The 13,031-nt window shown below is 41.9% G+C and overlaps 1 protein-coding gene across 2 annotated transcripts in view; it reads right to left on the minus strand.

Moving 5' to 3' along the window:
- The window catches only part of EMP2 (epithelial membrane protein 2), a 57,142-nt gene that overhangs the window by 11,709 nt on the left and 32,402 nt on the right, over positions 1-13,031 (minus strand). The window contains exon 1 of one of the 2 annotated variants that reach the window (XM_088466766.1): positions 12,072-12,146. The exons of the other annotated variant lie outside the window; for it this stretch is intronic. The gene's annotated coding sequence lies outside the window, so the exon portion shown is untranslated. Of the gene's footprint in view, positions 1-12,071; positions 12,147-13,031 lie in introns of those variants that run through there. 2 annotated transcript variants of the gene reach the window in all.

Consider the following 13,031-nt stretch of genomic DNA (forward strand, 5'->3'; position numbering starts at 1 on the left):
CATGTCGCACCACCCTAGTTACGGCCTTGTGTTCAGAGCCACTGTTTGCAAAAATAATACCAAAGAAGATGGACATGATAGTGAAGGTAAGGAAAGGAATAGTACACAAGAGAAGAGGGCAGTATTTTGAAGAGCTTACAATCCACTGGACAACTCTTGCATGCTCATATCTCCCAAGACAGGCCCCATCAAACATCAAGTTATGCCATATCACTCCTAGTCAGTATAGCCAAGGCAGATTTTAATGATAAATATCACAATAATATAAATAGTTTATTTCTGCTAAATTATTGCTATCTTTTAATAAAAATGCCTGTAAAGAGAGTATTTTACTGCAACGTTACAGATCTCTGTATATATTCCATAGCCTCTTGTAAATATGTCATTATAATAGAGATGTGCTCAGACCACCAAGATTTTTTGTTTTAATTCTCATGTTTTGAATTTGTCAAATCCACCCTTAGTTGTTTTGTTTATGCATTTCTTTAAAAATGTGATAATAGCTAAAATTAGAATATGGACATGTTTATTATTAACATTAATAATATTCATTTCAAGTCAATTTTGACCACTTCATAGATTACAATATGGTTTTCAACAATATTAGCCAAAGGGTAGCTAAACTAAGCGACACAAACACAAGGCAGTTTATTGCTTTCATAGATTAGTATTATCTCAACAAAACCTGACTTCTTTATTTTCCATATTACACATATTCATGCGGTCACCATCATTATTCACATTTATTGTGCCGAAGCATAGTGATGATAATTGCGTTGAGATTTGCAACCTTGTCTTCATGTGGTCAGAATTTTGCATTGTATTAATATCATTTTGGGGCCAAAATACCCAGCAAGTATAGTAATATTTGCTGCCTCTCAAACACACACAATCTTGGCAAAGCCCAAAATGAAAAGTTGTGCATAATGGATTTGCCCTTGGACCCTCCCAAAACAGGACATGAACAGTTTAAAAACCAAAGCACTTCAGCGACAGGGACTGACACTTTTGTGGCTGAAGTGCTTGGTTTGTTTGGCCCCCACAAAAGAAAATATTTTGGGGCTTTGGTTAAACCAAGCTACCAATGGGTTTAAGGTTAACAGTGTTAATCATCCTCAAAGTTCAAGATGTGATCATCCTCATCATCACCCTTCATCAGTGTTGCTAAAATCATAATTACACAATATTAGCCCATCCACACTGGAATTCACTGTTACAGTAAACTTTTTTTAAAGGTACTCCTCATAGAATTTGTAGTTCATTTTAATGAACATCAGTTTTTACACATTTTTTGGAAGTAGCCTCTTACGCTGATCGCTCACAGGGTTCCTGGTTGTGCTAAACCCGGTTTCTGAGTACACACTGGAGGATGCTTACTGCATCTGATTGAGTCACAGTAGAGGCGTCAATATATGTGGGCATTTCTTTTAAGAAAGAAAACCTAGGATTTAAACCTAGGATCAAGCATGGTTGCCAAAATGTAGTGATCCAATTGCAAGATGCTGCAACCCCTTTGGTGCTGGTAAAGCAAATAAAGAACTTGGGAGCTCATTCAGCAATGGTGGAAGGAGGCTTCTCTAAGATTACATTTTCAGAATCAGAAATGTCAGACTCACACATAACACTCATGGACACCATTTGACACTCCTCAGGAATCTGTGAAGTTTGTGAACACATAAATTTGCTCTTCAGACAGTGTTCTTTTCACTGATTTGCCTGTTTTATAGCTGTCACATCTAGACTCAATGTGAGAAGGTGGTGCATGCCAGGTTACAGAAGATGCATGACTATGATTGGCCATGGCATTTGCAATATGCATTGTAGTGCATGAAAGATCAGTTGCAGGATGACAACTCACAAATAAACACCATGGTCTGAGCCTTTGGGCTTTATTCAGAGGCGGCCGTATGGTCTTTGACCGCACGGCCGCCTCGATGTTTGTCCAGTGCGCATGCGCACGAGGGAGCCGGCTCCTTCGTGCGCATGCGTGAGACCCGCTATGACCGACAGCACCGGTCGTAGCGGGTCTCTTTCCTAAGGGGGCGAGCTGTCGATGTTGATTGACAGCTCACCCCGTTTGGAAGGCGGGCCGGGGGGGTGGCAGCCCAAACGGAGGCGTTCCCATGGGAACGCCTGCCATTTGGGGGAGGCCCCACTGACATCACTAGTGATGTCAGTTGAGAGCTTCCGGCTCTGACAGAGCCAGAAGCTCTCCGGGGCTTACGACAAGTGAGACCCTACCCTAGGGTCTCGTCATAAGCCCCGATGGTCACGATGGTCTGAGACCATCGCAACCATCACCCTAGCGGTCGTTAGAGCTGTGGGTGTAAACCCACAGCCTAATGACCGAAACAGAGGCGGCCGGTCAGGATGCACGCGGCCGTCCAGTTTCTGAGCGACCGCTTGCATCCTCCGACCGCCTCTGAATGAGGGCCTTTGTGTGGTGTATGGTTTGTTGGCAATTTCATGTTTTTGCAGCAGTAATTTTTCTCTTCACAGTTAAGAGTTGATGTTTTCTTAAAGATTGTCAAACATTGTTTAAATTTGGAGTGCCCTTTCTTACCCCTTGACCTTCTTTAAAAATAAATGTTGAAGAAGTACTATGACTGCCAGCACTAGTACTGGGATGCTCCTGTTCCTCTATAGACTGATTCATTATTGATTTATACCAGGACAGGAGTAAAGCTACTGTACTTGAACTTGTAACAGCCACCAGACCAAGTGAAAGTACAATGAGATAGGCAAATGAGGGACTGTTACCTTTAGTTTACCATTAGCAGATTTATTAAAAGACTTGAGGATTTTTTTTAAACCAGCAACAAAATAATTTCAACATTTATTATTTTGGGTTGCAGCTGATGGGGACACAACACCCAGTAAGTACAGTAATATATGCTGCCTATCAAAAACACACACACACTCCATTGTTGCCTACTTTAATTATCTCCTCTTCAGGAAGAGCCTGGAGAGGAGATGCAGCTGACAGCTTCGAGGAAGAGGCGGTCTCTCCACATCAGTAGGCCCTGCCCCATCAAATGCTGCGATTTGTGGGTTTGGAAGTGGACAACATGTGGAAGATCTGCCTACTATTCCGGGGGAGCAGGGACTACCGAAAAATAAGGAGTCTCCTGCAACTTCCGGGACAATAGGCAAATATGACACAATCTTCCCTTGAAATATCTATATTGAATTATAAAAGACAGGAGTTTCTTGTAAAACCAGAAAAAGATTTCTTTGGGGTGCAGCTCACTCAGACACAGCACAGACACATTCACAGCACAATATTTTTTTGTTCAGATAAGCTTGCAATCACAGTACTGTCTCTGCCCCTAATGCACAAGATATGCAGTATATACCCTTCAAATGTGTACACAGCAAGTGCAGCTCAGACTCTAAAATACAAACTGTGCAGATTGCTGTCTATAGGAGTATATATTCAATAAGATGCGAGTTTACCAAAAATCTCGCAAGTTTTATTTTGCACACCTGCACAGTAGCTCCAATTTCTCCTAAAATCCATATTTTAAACCATTAACCCTGCACCCGCTACACTACCCCTAACCCTGCTCCCCGCACACACTGCACTCCCCGCACACATTACCTATAACCCTGCTCCCGCTTCCCGCACACACTACACTACCCCTAATCCTGCTTCCCATCCCCGTACACAGGGCCTGATTCAGCAAGGATTGCTATTCTGCTAATACGCACGCTACGCAGTTGCTAATATCAGCGGTGAAATGCAAATGTTTGCAATCGCATTGCAATCACAGCCTAACATAAGGACATATTCTGCCCCTAACTCACATCCATATACTTGGGTAATATAGTGAAATAATCGGTAACATTGAGTAACATCGGACCCATACGCACAGTTAAGGCAGGTCAGACCTCACTCAGGAATTGCTTACTTCAGCGCACGCTATGAGGCCTCAGGCTGCGTATTGCCATGAAGTGAATAATTTATGCACCTCCTGCAAGGGCGTTACAATGCACTGGAAGGTCTGCAGTTGCTCGACCACCCCCCCGTCACCACCCACAAACTGCACTCCTGCCAATCACTGTGCTCTGGGTCTGCGAAGCCTCTGCAATCGCAGTTCAGATCACAATTGCTAGTTCGCACTTGCGCACTGTGATGCATACGCATGCAAAGTACGCAACAATCAACTGATTGCGTGCGTATTAGCAACTGCTTTCCTTGCTGAATCAAGCCCATACTACACTATACTACATTACACTAACCCTAAGCCTGCACCCACTCCCAGCATCTGCAGCCATCAACAGGCTGCAGGCTGTGTGAAAAAAAAAATCCCCACGTGGGATTTTACCCGCAAAAAAAGCCTGCAATAATGTTTTTTTAAATTGGATATCACGGGCATCAGGAGCACGCATACCCACGGTAATCCAAAATTGGTTGCAAGGTCCACGGAATTTTCTGTGGGCAAAACCTTGCAGGAAATTGGATATGCCCCATAATGTCTGTCCCTTAATCTCCCCTTGACATATAGAGTTTAAAGACTGCTTTTCTGTCCACCAAAACATAATACTGAGCAAACTAGATCTTTGGTCAGCTAAGCTTGAAATCATACATACTGTCTCTGCCTTCATACACAATGTATAATGCAGTGCAGATAGAGATACCCCTATGAAAAACAATTGTAAGTGCAGCTCACCTTCACAAATATACACAGGAGGCTATATTGTATAGTGCTTGCTAGTGTCTGAACCTCAAACACACATAATATCTTTACACAGGGCTGCCATCAGGAGGGGACTACCGGAACTAGAGTCCCAGGCTAGGACAGAAAAGGGGCCCAGCCAGCAGTGGAGTGGATATGCGCGGGGGGGCATTTTGAAAGCGTTGGCAGCCGAGAGCCTATCATTTCTCGTGGACCGGTAGCCAATGAGGTGCGGCCACAGTGGTGGATCCTGATTGCCTGCCCACGATACATGATTAAGTCGCGGCCGGCACAAAATTCAAACAAAACGCCGCTGCCTCCCGGACCCTGTCTCTGTCATGGTGAGAATAGTATGAGCTGCAGTCAGTCTGGCAAACGCCAGCCATCGGGGAGAAGCTGGACCAGGAAGAAAACAGCCGGGGGAGAGGGAGAAGCAGCAGCAGTGGGGATGGAGCAGCAGCGGCGGAGGGAGAATCTACAAACAGCCACGGCGCTGCCACAGTGAGGAGGAAGTGCTCAGACTGACAGCAGCAGGAGAGGCTCGGGGATCCCACTTCCCATTTAGGTACAGAGACTCCTGCTCTGCCACCCTCACCCTGCTTTCCCACTTTTACCCTGCTCTCACACCCTCATCCCGCTTTCACTCCCTCACCTCCTATATTATAGATTAACATGTTTACACCCACACTTCAAACATATATATTTTTTAAAATTGGTTTACACACTAATTGATGCCCTACCTCTGCTATAGGCCCACCCACATTATCCACAGCAATGCCCACCTCTGACAAACTGCCCCCCAACCCAAGGGGAGGAGCCATGCCTATTTTGACCATCCCGGGCACCACAATCTCTGATGGCAGCCCTGTCTTTACAACCTTTTTCCACTCACTTCAAATACCTACAACTCTCTCTAATGGTGACCATTGCAGCACAGCTACAGCCCATAACCCTCTCCCTGCATTCTCCTGTGTAAAATGGCACCTGAAGCACAAAGGAAGGACTTACATGCAACCCAAAGAGATTTCCGGGGAAATTAAGTTTTGCCTCATTTTGAGAACCAAATTTGATGGGAGGAACAGAGCCATGCCTTGGTTTGACTCAGTACCCCAAAATTCGGTCCTGTTGGATCTCTTTAAATCCAAATTGCTCTTCTCTAATAAATACAAACCACCTTAAGTCATACTTGCTGACTTCCTGGCTGCCCACTTCAGGAGATGGCAGTCAGGTTGACACAGGGGTGGGGGGGGGGGGAGGCTGTATGTTGCGGCTGGTAGGCGTGATGAAGCGATTGCAACATTGTGGCCCGGCCCCTGCTACACATTGCCATCTTAGCTCAGTGGGGCTAGGAAATGTGATTCAGCTCAAATTGCATCATTGACCACACACTCGGTAAGTGGGTGGTTGTGGGAGTGTGGTGGCCGGCTCCGGGAGACTTGCCCACTCTTCCAGGTGGCTGGTAGTGCTACTTGACTTTCGGGAGCCTTAAATTGAACATTACTGTTCAAGAACTAAACACACAAAAAAATACAGCTGATCACAAGTATAACAGCTGTTTTTAAGTTAATAGTGCAAATAAAGAACAGACCCATTGACTAAAGTATAGCAACAGGCACCAACTAACTACATATGTATACAAAAATTGTGTATACATTTCCAGTACTAGACTTTTGTGTATATGTCATTGATTTGCATCTCCTTTTGCTTGGAGTGGTGGTACTGGGACAGGCAACATTACCTAGCTGCTGCTGATTGCGGACCAGATAATATTACTTCATTAATAGGCGTTGCGGCTATATTCAATCAAGTCACAATCGTCTAATCTCATTACTATAGATACTTGCATTATATTCCACTGCAGGGAAGTACAATCACTATTATATGTATATATTACACCTTGTTCATAGCACTGAGCAAAAGGTTTACATGATTATTTACTACAAATCTATATTGTGTCACCTAAACATCACACATTGCCAAACAACCTGTTCCTCCATGAAGCTTAATATGTGTCACACATTCACTCGATAAGCGTTTGAAAATAGGGAATAGATTGAGATAATGATCAGGTTGTGAGTTCAGTAATTGTCCAATCTACCATTAGGTGGCAGCAAAACTCTACATCTGAACTACATCAACAACCTCTCACAGAATAGTGGACGTTTGGTTCTAGATCTGGCATAGTAAACAGAACATATATTGTTTTCTAGTAGAATTCAAATATATTTTCATAGTGCGAAAAAAGTGTTAAAATTGCATAACTAGTTCACGTGGCTAATGGTTTAAATTTTTCCTAATATAGTTTTTTCTTTTTTCATACTAGACACATACTGTGAAGCACAATTCCAGACAATGATTCAAATGAAACTGTTCCACCCATTATCAGATAAAACTGATCGGAACAGTTCCACTGACATCTTTCAAACCATACTAACATTTTATCATGCGCTCAGCAAGATGTCATCCTTTATTGCATTCACTATCGAGTGAAGGGTCAAACTGCTTTTCAGAGTTGACAAATTGGAGAAGTCCGCAGTTCTCATTGAAAAAACAAAAAAATGTGATATCTCCTGCGTTCAGTTTTAGTAAATAGCAGCAATATTAAAATCATTATGAAACTACTGTTTCCGCATTATTTTTGAGGGAAGCTTAATAAATAGGCACCCTCAGTTGTGCATTTCTGTATACTTTGCTGTATTAGAAAATTACAATCACATTCACCATCTGTTTCAAAACAGAACTATATTTTCCTCTAAAAACCTACAAAAGCCAGCCACTCCTTTTCCTGTAGCCTATTCAAGAGCAATAAAACCTACTTACGCTTTCTCCAAACAGTACAATACAATGATAAAATAGGATTGCAGTTATAGACATTGCTCAGAATTTTGTGGCTTATGCTGGGCATACACTGTCAGATAACGTCTGTCAGACCGACAGACATTTAATTGACAGCCTGAAACCCACTAGATATAATGGCCACACACAGTGAGATATATCGTAGTGTATGGCTGCACAATATCTGCGTTCCTGCCCTGGGGAGGAGACATTGCCCGGATCCCTCCCTGTGAAGGAACGGGAAATATTGGCCGTGGCAGTACATACATTGCCAGATGTGATCGACCAATGATTGGAGCAGCTGAAAGATTTTTTATGCCAAACATTGCTGATCGCAGCCATATACTATACAATTATTGGTTCAATCTAGAGATAATCTGCAGATCAGGCCGATAAATTGCTTAAATGTATGTCTGGCTTTAGGATAGAGAACTGTAAGGAAAAATTCAGAAAACAAAACTGCCTCAACATTTGCGCAGGATTCATACAAGCTAAAATGAATGTCAGCATGGAGGAAGCACTGTAACTAGTAAAATACATCTAAGTATTGGTGCTGACCAAGCAATTTTATATGCCACATGATGAAAAGCCTTGCCCAGGAGGGATAAGTAAATAATCTATACTATCTATGTAATTAGCAAGCAAAATGGCATAAGTATAAATGTTAAGTGAAACCATAAAGTAAGCTCTGATTGGTGTGCAAATGATATATTGAAGCAGCTAAATGAGTGGTCATCCAAATATATGTAAATTATATGTTTTTTATTTTTTAATAAATGTAAGGTCTGCTTGGAGATTCAGTATTTATCTAGGTTATTTAGATATTAGTTTACAGTTACACAAGCATATACTTCAGGGGCAGAACTCTGGGAGACAATGGAGGCGCCTGCCGCTGGCACTGAAGGCAACCTCCTCCATTGCCCACAATATATTCACCTCATTTAGGGCTGTAACTATGTACCCAGAGTGCACCGTCATGGCCACCCAATACATGGCAACCCTTTCCTGCACCTGGGAAGCCACCATAACCATATACTTGTACAGGGCTCCGTGTCAGACCATCAGATGCCGCTTCCATCTATCTAAGGCTTGTCCCCGTTCATTGATGCCGCTGCTGCTCAGCAGCTTCTCATGCCAGTGTGACTCTGGCACCCCCTCACCCACAAATCCCCGTCTCACTCCTCCCTGGTGGCAGCTCTAGCCGCAGACTTGTGCGGCGGGCCTGAACATAAGCACGGCTGCAGATCTTCCAGGAGCTGGATGTCCAAGGATGCACCAGACGGAGCTGCGGGTAAGAGGGCATGGGAGACGGGGGCCAGGGGGAAATCTTTGGTGGAGCAACTTCCCGGCATGTGAAGCAGTCGGCAGTAGACTGGACATTTTGTGATTTGTAGTTCTACCACAGTAGCAGTCTTACAGTATCTTGACTCAAACGCAGTCCTCAAAGCCAACACATCAGGTGGCTTTTCCCTCTATAGGGGGTATCAGGAGGGTTCCACATCCTACATCAGGTGGCTTTCCCCTCTATAGGGGGTATCAGGAGGGCTCCACATCCTACATCAGGTGGCTTTCGCCTCCATCAGTAGGACTCTGAGCCTCATGCTTATTGCACTATACAGGTCACTAACTTATCTGTGACTAACGCATATCTTTATATAGCCAAAAAAAAGGGAGGGGTATCCTGCAACTTTACTTTAGTAAATAGGCCTACTAGAAACAAATGCACATATTCTATATTAGTTTTTTTGTGCAGATAGATAGATAGATAGATAGATAGATAGATAGATAGATAGATAGATAGATAGATAGGATACTGTATGCACCATATTTATTTTCCCATTTTTAAGGGGGGGCACCAAATTATAACTTACCTCTGGGCGTCTGAGATGAAGTTACGCCACTGATATACTTTATGGTTTCCAGTATGGAATAAATGTACTAACAAGCTGCAGTTGTTATCGTGGCGACTCAGTCCTCATCGCCTCAATACTATCCTCCGAAAAAACAACCATGATGGGCCAGTTATTTAATATTTCACATTTGATAACTCTTCTGAAGTGTGTTCAGTGAATTCCTAAAAATGTACTGTAGTATTATTTAACATTCATCTGACCATTCATTGTAATTCATTTTTAAGCATGACTGGTGGTAAGCATGGCCGGTGGTAAGTATGGCTGGTGGTAAGCAGGGCCGGTGGTAAGCAGCGCCGGTGGATTCAATTTCATTAGATCAACAGAACTCAGAAAAATCGCTGCTTGATAGTTAGAGACACAAAGAATTCCCATGCCCCCTGTGGTAAGATTTATGTCCATTCTGATAAATATTTTTCTGAAAAAGCACTAGGTTTTGCTTCTGAAGTAGAGTGTGGTAAAGTAGAACCCCCCCGCCCACGCCGTCCTACTGATAGCTATTGTCCAGGGTTTCTTTTCCTCTCGGGGCAGATCTTACCCTCAGCTGCAACTGCTAGGCTGACATTAAGGAGATATTATAATATCAATTGTTTATCAAGACCAAAGAACAAGCTACTTTACTAAGTGAACCTCTAACAATGTTATTATTTAACATTAAATTACATTCAATAATAACATAATGTAATTGACTTATCAAATTAAACTAATTCTGTTGAGTACAATGCCATAAAACAGAGGACAATTGACACTTCCTTTGCCCCCTGTGTCTCTGCATAGAAATGATGGAGGACTCAGAGTGGCTGTGGTACTTTGGTGGTGCAATCAAGTCATAGTGGGTGTGGCAATGTCACACAGGACATGATGGGCACCTCTGAACTGCTAGGATGCCCAGAGAGCCTATCTTATTACTGCATGCAGTGAAGGCACCAGTTTCTGCTGCATGTGGCAGAGGTATTCCACCCCAAACTCCCAAAAATGGTATGGTGGGCTCTCCTGCTGAAACCAGGGAGTTTGGGAGACATGCCTTCAGCATAATGCGTGGTGATGTGTGGTTATGGTTTTACTGCAGGTTAGGACTACAACTTCACCTAAGCTCTATAGAAGTTTTAATTCAATAACTACAGCCCCAGTTTATAGCATCACTCATCCATGTGGCTCTCACAGTGTAGAAGAACCATATACAAACGTCATTTGTTGACAAATCCATTACGCTCACGGCTCACTACTGATTTCAGGGTCTTGCACACCTGTGTCCTTTTAGATTTATCAAAGCAAACCTACTGATTCATAATAACCTTTATTTGGTCTGTAATATAAGTTTTATAATTGTAACCCAATATTATGTCATAGGAGTTGGTAAGCAGAGTTGCAAAACCAGTATGAGAACAGCCTGAGGCGTGGAATTTCCTTTAGGGACATAATTGACATACTGTAGCATTTGATGTTTTAGAGAGGAACAATTGTTTTTCATCTTTTAAATATTAAACACTAGATGTATCACATAACTCTTAAATGGCGTTAAACAAAAGATCCATTTTCCCCTTCATAGAAGTTTAAACAATATACCTATAAGTAAGGATGTGTGACGACCCCCGTGTTTTGGTTTTGTATATCCTTCAAGGTTTTGGAAACCACCCTCAAGTGTTATGGTTTTAGTTTTGGATCTGGATTTTTTAAATAAAAAATAGATAAAAAGTTTTAAAAACAGCTAAAATCATGTAATTTATGCAATCCAAAACCAGAAATTCGGTTTTAAAATCCAAATTCCAAACTGCAAAAAGATCAGAACCGTGACCCAAATTTCCTCAGGAGATTAGAACCGCGACTCGGATTTTCCTGGATTCATGAAATTCGGGTAGATTCGGATTTCTGGAGAACCGAACCACACATCTTCTCTACCAATAAGTGACACTTAGAATCATTGGTTACAAAGCCTTTTATAAGCAATAGCAACATACTGCATATAATAGTTTAAAAAATACATATACACAGATTATATATATACACTCACACACTGATTGTGTGTATACAATGCATGTGCCTACTGATTACTGGTATGATGGTCATTGATCTGTCCTTTATTGCCCCTCTTACAAATACAGCAGTGAATACATGCAAAGTGATAAGCAGAGTTTAGCTGCCACCTATATTAATGTTGATTAGCCTATAGATTAAAAGGCAAATCATTACACATAAACCAAGAAAGTCTTTATATAATATGGTGTCATTCTTGCACCATAAAAATCGCCATTTTTCCACTACATTTTGCTTTAATCATTTAATAACACATCTACTGTATATACTGTAAAAGAAGACAAAATTATAGTTGTAAATCAGCAGTTTACACTGCTATGTGCCACAAAGCGTAGACATCATGTACTATAAAACAGTAAACTTGGTGCCTTAAATTCCTTCTCTTATTATTATAACAGCAACCAGAATTGTTAATTACATAACATTAATTACTGTATGATCCACACCTGCCTGGAGTCTTCTCTCTCATTTTACCTGGTGGTGCCAGCTGCTTACACTCCTCTACTACATGCTAAGATATACTTCACTTTCTTTGCATATTTCACTATATACAAAGTGTCATTTGTCTGAGTTCAGCAGTATTTCAAGACAAAGAAAGAAAACCTGAACACACCTCCAACCAACTCATCAAAAGAGCCTCGGGATTACACAAATCCTGTTCTCCCACCTGCTCTGCAATGGTTCAGACAGGTTAGCTGGGCTGTTCTCAGATTGCAAACTAGAACAACAAAATTGTTCAATGATTAATGGGTTTCAATAAAATGTTTATATTAAGGCATGTAAAGTTTCTATTGCACTTGTGATTTTTTGAGCTGGCCACTGCTAAATCTCTGCAAAGGTAGTCTACAATAAACCTGCTGGCAGACACCACAGGTGGTTAGTTCAGGGTCCAAAAAAGCATGGAGTCTGGTATTGTATATGCACACTTGTAATAGGCACAATTTTAGGTAAGTCCTACAAGTTATATACTGTAGTGCAATTTTGGGTTGACTTTTGGGGCGTGGGTCCCCTGGATTGCTTTGGTTGGTCGGCTTCAGGGCATCGCATTATAACACATTCTTTCTTTTTTTGCACTATTTTAAAACTTTACAGTTTGCTTTTATTATATTTGTATTTTCACCTTTCCATGCAGCCATAGCTGCTCTTACCTTTCTTACTTCACTTTTCACTTTTCTTATTATGGCGATGCCCTGGTGTGGCTCGGCTGCGCCGATTTAGGGGTGTCCTGCGCTCTGGATTTGAACCCTAGTATGTTAGGGACCTACCCTAAAGAAGTTACCTGGATAAGGTGGGTAGGCCCATAACCTTGGCCATGATTATGCTAAAAACCTCTATTGATTGCAAAATTTTATTGCAAAATGTATTTATATATAATCAGTAATTTAGAGTTGTGCTGTGATTTGTCTGTTCCTGTGCCTAAAAGGGGAAAACAAATGTTTCTCTCTGGGTGTATAAAAACATATCATACTTCCATATATATACTATAGATTGTAAGCTTGCAAGCAGGGCCCTCTTACCTCTATGTCTGTCTGTTATTTCCCTGTTTTGTTCTATCAATGTTTCCAATTGTAAA

Source organism: Taudactylus pleione, unplaced genomic scaffold (genome assembly GCF_031769625.1).
Source record: "Taudactylus pleione unplaced genomic scaffold, aTauple2 ptg000066l, whole genome shotgun sequence".
In the NCBI taxonomy this organism is placed as follows: domain Eukaryota; kingdom Metazoa; phylum Chordata; class Amphibia; order Anura; family Myobatrachidae; genus Taudactylus; species Taudactylus pleione.